Here is an 8956-nt window from a genome sequence, read left to right as displayed (position 1 = left end):
TTCATAACTCCAAGGATAGCTGTTAAATACGTCAAGATCCTCGGAGAGATTTATAAAACCAAGTGGTATGTTGTTGTTAGCGTCTCTCGCCCAAAGAACAATATGTACAAACCAAACCAAGCACAATGTTTGCTTGTGCTTCTTTGAAAATCCTTTACCTTTCAACGCTTCTATCAAATTAAAGTTTTTAAAGCTTGGACCAACAAGGGATACCAGGTCATCATGATCACTCAACTTTACTTCGCCTTTTTTGAGTGTGCCGGGTACTTTTTTATGGGTTAGAATATGTATAACTTGAGAAGGAAAATAAGGATAACATTTTAATCTAGTTACTATAGCAAACTCCTTCCAACCAAAACAAACAGGCATGCCATGATAATTTATCCACATATCATCCATCTTATCTTTTTTTTTTCATACATAAACCTACGCTTGAGAAGATCATATACCATTTTTATTTGGAAATGAGCATTGTTGTCCTCCGGCAAATCAAGATATTGCCCAAAGAAGCTGTCTCTGAAATAAGCATCTAATTTTTATTCTCGAAGTATTTTTCTAACGGCATCAAAAGATTTTCCCATGGTTGACTTAACCACGAAATCACCCGTTAAATCCGTGGTACCATCACACTGCATTCCTACAGGAAAACGATCAATGCTGAAAGTTTTGACCAACTCTTCGGTGGAAGGGATATTAGCATTTGGATCTTTTATTTTGAAATATTCCTCCTCCCCATGTTCATCATCTTCTTCTCATGATTGAGATAACGCTTGTAAAGCAAGCTCATAGAGTGGTGAATGTAGCCTAGCTGCTTCACTTGTCCCTTTACTTGGACTTGATACAGTTTCTTTTCTTTTGGGAGCCATATTATCTAAAATTAATAGGAACATAAAATAGATTACAAAAAAGGTATGAATATACCATTGAACTTTGATAAATAGTATAAATATATCCTCCGTCATACTTTAGGAACAAATATACCCTTTTCGTTATTAAAAGGGTACATATATACCCCTAAACTTTGATAAATGGTGCAGATCTATCATCCATCATACATTAGGTATAAATATACCCCAGAACTTTGATAAATGGTATAGATATACCCTCCATCATACTTTAGTTACAAATATACACTTGTCGTTAATGAAAAGGTATATATATACTTTCTTACTAATGGTAGGACACGTATCACAATCCTATTTATTTGGCCTTTTTAAATTTAATTTATCCCAACTCCACCCCAAAATAATTCTAATTTAACCCATAACCCAATTCAAATAATAAACCAAACCCGATCGGGTCTAATAGAAAAAGAAAAAAAGAATGAACATGCACGAATAAAGATACGCCTTGAAGGTTTTATTAGATTGGCTCGAGTTTGGGTTATTATTTGAATTGATTTATGGGTTAAATTAGAATTATTTTCGGATAGGATGGTGATAAATTAAATTTAAAAATGGCCAATGAACAAGATTGTGACATGTGTCCTACCGTTAGTGAGAAAGCTATATATGTACCTTTTCATTAACGACAAAGGTATATTTGTACCATGTATCAAAGTTCAGGGGTATATATGTACCTTTTCATTGATGAGGTATATATCTGTACCATTTATTAAAATTCAAGGGTTTATATGTACCTTTTCACTAATGGTAAAGGTATATTTGTACCTAAAGTATAACGGAGGGTATATCTATATCATTTATTAAAGTTCAGGGGTAATGCATCATTAAAAAAGGATAACAGTAAATCAAACATGTACAACAGTAAAATAAAAGTTCCAACAGATCACTCATCTGTTGTACCAGGTAGAATATCTATTGCAGCATATAACCAACTTATTGCAAGGGATGAACAATCGATTGGAAACAGTAAAAAAAGATCACTCATCTATTACACCAAGTAGGTTATCTGTTACAGCTTATAAAAAACCTGTTGTAGCGGATGAGTAATTCGTTGGAAACAATAAAAATAGACCACTCATCTGTTGCACCAGGTAGGTTATATGTTGTAACTTATAGCCAACCTGTTGTAGAGGATGAGTAATCTGTTGGAAACAATAATAACAGATCACTCATCTGTTGCACTAAGTAGATTATCTATCGCAGCATATAACCAACCTATTGTAGTGGATGAGTAATCTATTGGAAATAATAAAAATAGACCACAGATCTGTTGCACCAGGTAGGATATTTGTTACAATATATAACCAATTTATTACAAGGTATGAGTAATCGATTAGAACAATAAAAATAGATCACTTAATTGTTACACCAGGTAGGCTATCTATTGTAGCTTATAAACAACCTGTTGTAGCGGATGAGTAATTCATTGGAAACAATAAAAATAGATCACTCATCTATTACACCAGATAGGTTATCTGTTGTAGCTTATAAACAACCTGTTGCAGCGGATGAGTAATCCATTGAAAATAATAAAAATAGATCACTCATCTGTTGCACCAGGTAGGTTATCTGTTGTAGCATATAACCAACCTGTTGCAGAGAATGAGTAATCCATTGGAAATAATAAAAATATACCACACATCTGTTGCACCAGGTAAGATATCTGTTGCAGCATATAACCAACCTGTTGTAAGGTATGAGTAATCGGTTGAAAATAATAAAAATAGATCACTCATCTCTTGGACCAGGTAGGTTATCTGTTGCAGCTTATAAACAACCTATTGTAGCAGATGAGTAATTCATTGGAAACAATAAAAATAGATTACACATTTATTGCACCAGGTAGGTTTTCTATTGTAACTTATAATCAACCTGTTGTAATGGATGAGTAATCCATTTGAAATAATAAAAACAAATCACTCATCTATTGTACCAGGTAGGTTATCTATTGCATCATATAACCAACTTATTGTTGTGGATAGGTAATCTATTGAAAATAATAAAAATAGATCACTCATCTGTTGCACCAGGTAGGTTATCTGTTGCAACCTTTAACTAACCTATTGTAAGAGATGAGTAATTCGTTGAAAATAATAAAAACAGATCACTCATCTGTTGCACCAGATCACTCATCTGTTGCTAAATGAGTTCTCTATTGGATCAATATTGTTTAGATTTCTTCCAAACAGAAGCGTTGTTTATCACAACAGATGAATGATCTATTAGATTGTTCATCTGTGGCATTATATTTTATTGTAGAATCAAATTTTTATGTGTTTCATCAGATTTCCATCTGTTGCATCAAATATTTAATCTGTTGCATTAGATTTTTTATCTGTTGCATCAGATGGTTCATCTATTACATTAGATGTTTCATCTGTTGCATCAGATGGTTCATCTGTTGCATTAGATGATTCATCTGTTCTGTCAGATGGTTCATCTGTTGCAATACTATTTTTATCAAGAAAAACAACAAACCAATCTAACAATACCAACACAACACACACATACACTAAGAATATCAATGGTGACCAAAAATTACCAACAAATCAAATCAACAGTCCGACAACAAAAACTACAATAACAACAAAAAATTATATTTCACACCAAAAAGAGTAACGAAGAAATGCCAGAAATTAGGGTTTTATTCAGTCTACATTTCAAATTTAAGCAAGAAATATTGAAATTTTTAACCAATACTACAAGAGAAGTTGGCTCAAGTACCTCTGTTTTTTCATAGCTAAAAAGACATAATTTTTTACCCATGAAAGAAGAAATTAGATGATGAAGAACTCGAAGTTGTTGTCGCCTAAGGACACTGCTTGTCACGTCGATTGACGGTTGAAAGTCAAAAAGGAACTCGCCCAGCTATTTGTCGCCGGCCGAAAATTAAAGAAAGAAATTCTATAGAACTGTTGGTTGGGAGAAAGTTGAGAGAGACTGTCGAGAGAGAGGATAGAGATACAGTTGATTTTAAAAGGAGAGGGGTGTGGATTGATTTGTGTTTTTAAAAAGATTAGAAAGTTTTGAAAATACTAATCAAGTCCACAATTAACTTAACCAAGTTTCCTAATTATGCTTGGCCGTTTAAGTTGATCATTATCCCCAATCCTTCATTCAAGACTTAAAAGACTCCTTTGCTTCAATTTTGTCTCCCTACATATATGCAATTTTAGAAAATGAAAGGTTTAGCAAATTGAAGTTTCATCCTTTATTTTGTGGAATGCCTTTTTTCGTTTTAATAGATTAATTATTAGACAATTTTAAATGAAGTTTAAATAAGCTAAAATTCTTAAAGGTAATTAAATAGAGAGAAACACAATAAAAGATAGTTAATATAAAGAAATTATTTTTAAAATTAACTTGTTTTAAATACACAACTCATAGGTGAAAAAAAATAGGAAAATATCAAAATAACAAGAAAAAATATAATTGACATTTCTGGTCATGGAAAGATGTCACATATTTTTGTCTGTGTCTAAAATTAAGAAAAATAAATTTATTACCAGCTTCAAAAATTTATTCATTGTAAGTGATTATTTAAGGTTTTGAGAAGAATTAAGCTTCCTCTCTTGGGAAAGAAAATAAATAAAAAGAGACAACCGACTTTACATAATCATTATTATCTTACCGCTGTTTGTTTTTCTTAAATTATAAACTTGAACAGTTCAGATCAATAAAAAATAGAAAGTAGTAATAATCCTTAACAATATTTATCAAAAGAATTTATAAAATGTGAAAAATTAAGAATTACAATTTTACGTATCAATAAACGACTTTCTTATGAATTATAATGTCATTTGAAAATTATAAGCTAATGTTACATTTTCATATTTTATCACTTACTAAAGTTGATCTACATAATTGCAGAAGGATACATAAATACTTTCTTGAGTAGCACACATATACGTTTGCCTCCTTCTCTTGCTTTTACTTCAAAAAATAAAAATTCTGCTCTAGACACACACATAAAAGTAGACCTTACCAACAAAAAAAATAGAAAACTAGTTAACTAAATAAATAAAAACTTTTGAGAATGTTATATTGTGAATTGAAGAGGAAAGAAGAACTACCTTACATACAAATAATTTCTCTCGAAAAAATTTTAAACAATAATACTTAGATTCTTGCCATATCAATATCCTAATTCATTTTTATGTCAATCGATCCTTAAGAGCAAAACAAAAAAAAGCTAATTGTTACATGAAACAAAAAAAGAAGGATGATCAAATTGTTAACTAAAAGTGCTAGAGCAGTTGAAGATGAAATTTAATAAAATAAAAATATCAAAAATATTGTAATTTTAGCTATGTCTTGACCGGTAAGATTTTTTTTTTGTTGCTATATTATATTTCTCATATCCATAGTGAGATGAGGACAAAAAAAAACTATCATAGTGGTAGTCTTCTTTTCATCTACAACAAAAGTTTTAATTAGATTAGGACAAAGAGAAAATACAAGAGTGCAAAAAATTAATTAATTGATTACACATAATATAAAAAAAAAGTTGCTCTAACAAGGTAATACATAGCTCTCGGAAAACTATAAAACTGTAAGAAGTTTATTAATAGATTGACTATACATAGAATAAAAGATACATTAGCATAAAAGTAATCTACTCTAAAAAAAGTAAATAGAGCTTAGAAGAGTGACTATCATAATGCACATACCTTACAAGAAACAATTGTCCTTAGACTATTTCAAGAAACAATTGTCATTATTTCTCTCTATTTCAAGAAATAATTGTCATTGGATTTTTTAGTCCAAAATTAAATAATTGGAGGTTATGAATATAAAAGGTTTTAGAGTTATAGATTTTATTAATACTAATTAAGAGTATAATTTATGAAAATAAAGAAATGTGAGTTATGAAGATGATTGTTTAAAATAAAATAATTGAGAAAAATGAAAGAAAAACTCCATAAAAAGGATAAAAAAAGATAAAAAGGATTCTTGGACAAAGAGAGATGGCACATCACCTTATCGTGATTCTTCTTCTTATTATATATATAGATTAATAAACTTGCATCTCAAAAACTTAAGAAAATACACTTCAAATAAAAATATACATGAACTAAATATATATAATTTAAGACTTCTTACTACAGTTTGGTTTTAGGTCACCAATTATGTTAACAACCCCTATTCATATGGATTAAGTTCATACACATATGACTAAAGTTGACTGCTTTTTGTTTGATCTTCAGATACATATAGTTGAAATTAGCCATTTTTATCTAAATATGTAACTGAATTCAATCATTTTATGCTGGATTTTTAATTATTTTTGTCTATAATTCAAGAATTTTATAAGGCATTCTTATGTGAAATTCAACCATATATAACTCGTTACTGTTAAATAATTAAAGCAAAATATTAAACTTAATTGTAATAACACTAACAGAGAGAATGAAGATAGCAATAGTACTTTTCTTGTTTCTCACATCTCTCTTACAATGTACAATGGAAGGCTATATATAGCCAAATTGCAAAACTTCTTCACCAAGCCAATATAGTGATAAACTTATCTTACAAGATAACAAACTTCTTCACCAAGCCAATATAGTGAAAAACTTATCTTACAATATTGCCTTTGTGTATCTTGTTTTACAAGAGTGCTTTGATGCATTCACATGTGCATCCATAACATATTATTTAATATCTAACACTCCCCCTTGAATGTCCATGTAGAGAATGATCTAGTAAATACGCATTTGAATGCTGCTTCATTAAAAACTTTACCAAGAAAAACCCAGTGGAAAAAAAAATCTTGGTTAAGGAAAAAAGAGTACAACGCGTATTTTTACTCTCCCTGATGAAGACCTCGATTCAACTTATTCAGTCTTCGCATTTCAATCTTATGTACCATTTTCTCGAAGGTTAAAGTTGGTAATAATTTGGTGAACAAATATGCTGAATTGTCACTGGAGCGGATCTGCTGCACATCAATATCACCATTCTTCTGGAGATCGTGCATGAAGAATAATTTTGGTAAAATATTCTTTGTTCTATCTCCCTTTATAAAACCTCCTTTTAATTGAGCTATGCATGCTGCATTGTCTTCAAATATGACTGTAGGTACCTTGATATCAAGCGTCAGGCCATATCTTTCTTTGATGGAATGCATCAGTGATCTCAGCCATATGCATTCTCTATTTGCCTCATGAATAGAAATTATCTCAGCATGATTAGAAAAAGTAGCAACGATGGACTGTTTTATCGATCGCCATAATATTGCAATACCTCCATATGTAAACACATAGCCTGTTTGAGACCGGGCTTTATGTGGGTCAGATAAATAACCTACATCTGCATGACCAACAAGATCTGGACTAGATTTGTTAGTATAAAACAGACCCATATCAATAGTTCCTTTTAGGTACCTCAATATATGCTTAAACTCCGTTCCAGTGTCTTTGCATAGAGAAGAACTATACTTTGATAGTAAATTAACAAAAAATGCTATATCCAGCCTTGTTGTATTAGTGAGGTACATAAGTGCACCAATAGCACTGAGATATGATACTTCGGGACTAAGAATCTCTTCACCCTCTTCCAGAGGTCGAAATGGATCTTTACTCACTTCGAGTGATCGAACAACCATTTGAGTACTTAATAGATATGCTTTGTCAATGTAAAATCTTTTCAAAACCTTTTCGGTATAGACAGTTTGATAAATGAAGACCCCGTCTGCTAAATGTTCAATTTGCAGACCAAGACAAAGTTTTGTCTTTCCAAGATCTTTCATTTCGAATTCTTTCTTTAGATATTCAATTGCCTTTTGGACCTTTTATGGAGTCCCAATGAGATTTATATTATCCATATAAACAGCGAGTATAGCAAATCCTGATGTCATTTTCTTAAAAAAAATACAAGGAAAAATGACATTATTTATGTAACCTTTGCTTTTCAAATACTCACTTAGGCGATTCTACCACATACGCCCTGATTGTTTTAGTTCGTACAACAATCTTTATAATCTGATTGAATATAATTCATGAGACTTTGAACTATATGCTTCAAGCAATTTTAATCCTTTTGGAATTCTCATTTAAATATCATTATCAAGTGAACCATAAAGATAAGTTGTAACTACATCCATTAGATAAATTTCAAGATTTTCATGTACAGCTAGACTGATGAGGTATTGAAATGTTATTGCATTCATAATAGGTGAATATTTTTCTTCATAGTCGACTCTGGGTCTTTGAGAGAATCATTGTGCAACAAGGCTTGCCTTGTATCTTACAATTTCATTTTTCTTATTTTTTTATGTACGAAGACCCATTTATAGCCGACTGGTTTTACACCATCTGGGGTTTGGACTACAGGTCCAAAAACCTCCCGTTTAGCAAGTGAGTTCAATTCATATTGAATCGCCTCTTGCTATTTTGGCCAATCTTTTCTTTGTTGACATTCTTCGATAGATAGAGGTTCAAAGCTATCATTGTCTTGCATGATATTTAGTGCGACATTATATGCAAAAATATTATCTACCGTAATTTTTGATCGATCTAAATTTACCCCATCACTAGTAGAACTTATTGAAATTTCTTCATTCACTTGAGTCTCGGGATCGTTGATTTCTTTAGGAATATTAGGATTCATAAGATTTTGAGTCTCTTCAGGAGAATCTTTTATAATATTATCTTTATCATTTTTCGCACTCCTTTTTCTAGGATTTTTATCCTTTGAACCCAAAGGCCTACCAAGCTTCAGGCGTGTTTGGGATTCAGAAGCTATTACATTAGAAAATGGTTCTTTTGGAACTTCGATTCGGACAGGCATATTCGCTGCAGGGATATGTGACTTGGTTATCCTTTTCAAAACAGTAAATGCATCTGGCATTTGATTTGCTAATTTTTGTAAGTAAATAATCTTTTGAATCTCACTTTCATATGTGGGGGTATGTTGATTAAAATCAGATAATGATGAAACTTTCTATGCAATTTCTCTTTTAAGTTCACGTTTTTCTCTCCCTAATTGTGGGAAATTTGTTTCATCAAATCGACAATCTACAAATTGAGTAGTAAATAAATCTCCCATCAATG

The sequence above is a fragment of the Capsicum annuum genome, chromosome 2, assembly GCF_002878395.1.
Source record: "Capsicum annuum cultivar UCD-10X-F1 chromosome 2, UCD10Xv1.1, whole genome shotgun sequence".
In the NCBI taxonomy this organism is placed as follows: domain Eukaryota; kingdom Viridiplantae; phylum Streptophyta; class Magnoliopsida; order Solanales; family Solanaceae; genus Capsicum; species Capsicum annuum.
Note: the sequence above shows the minus strand (reverse complement) of the source record.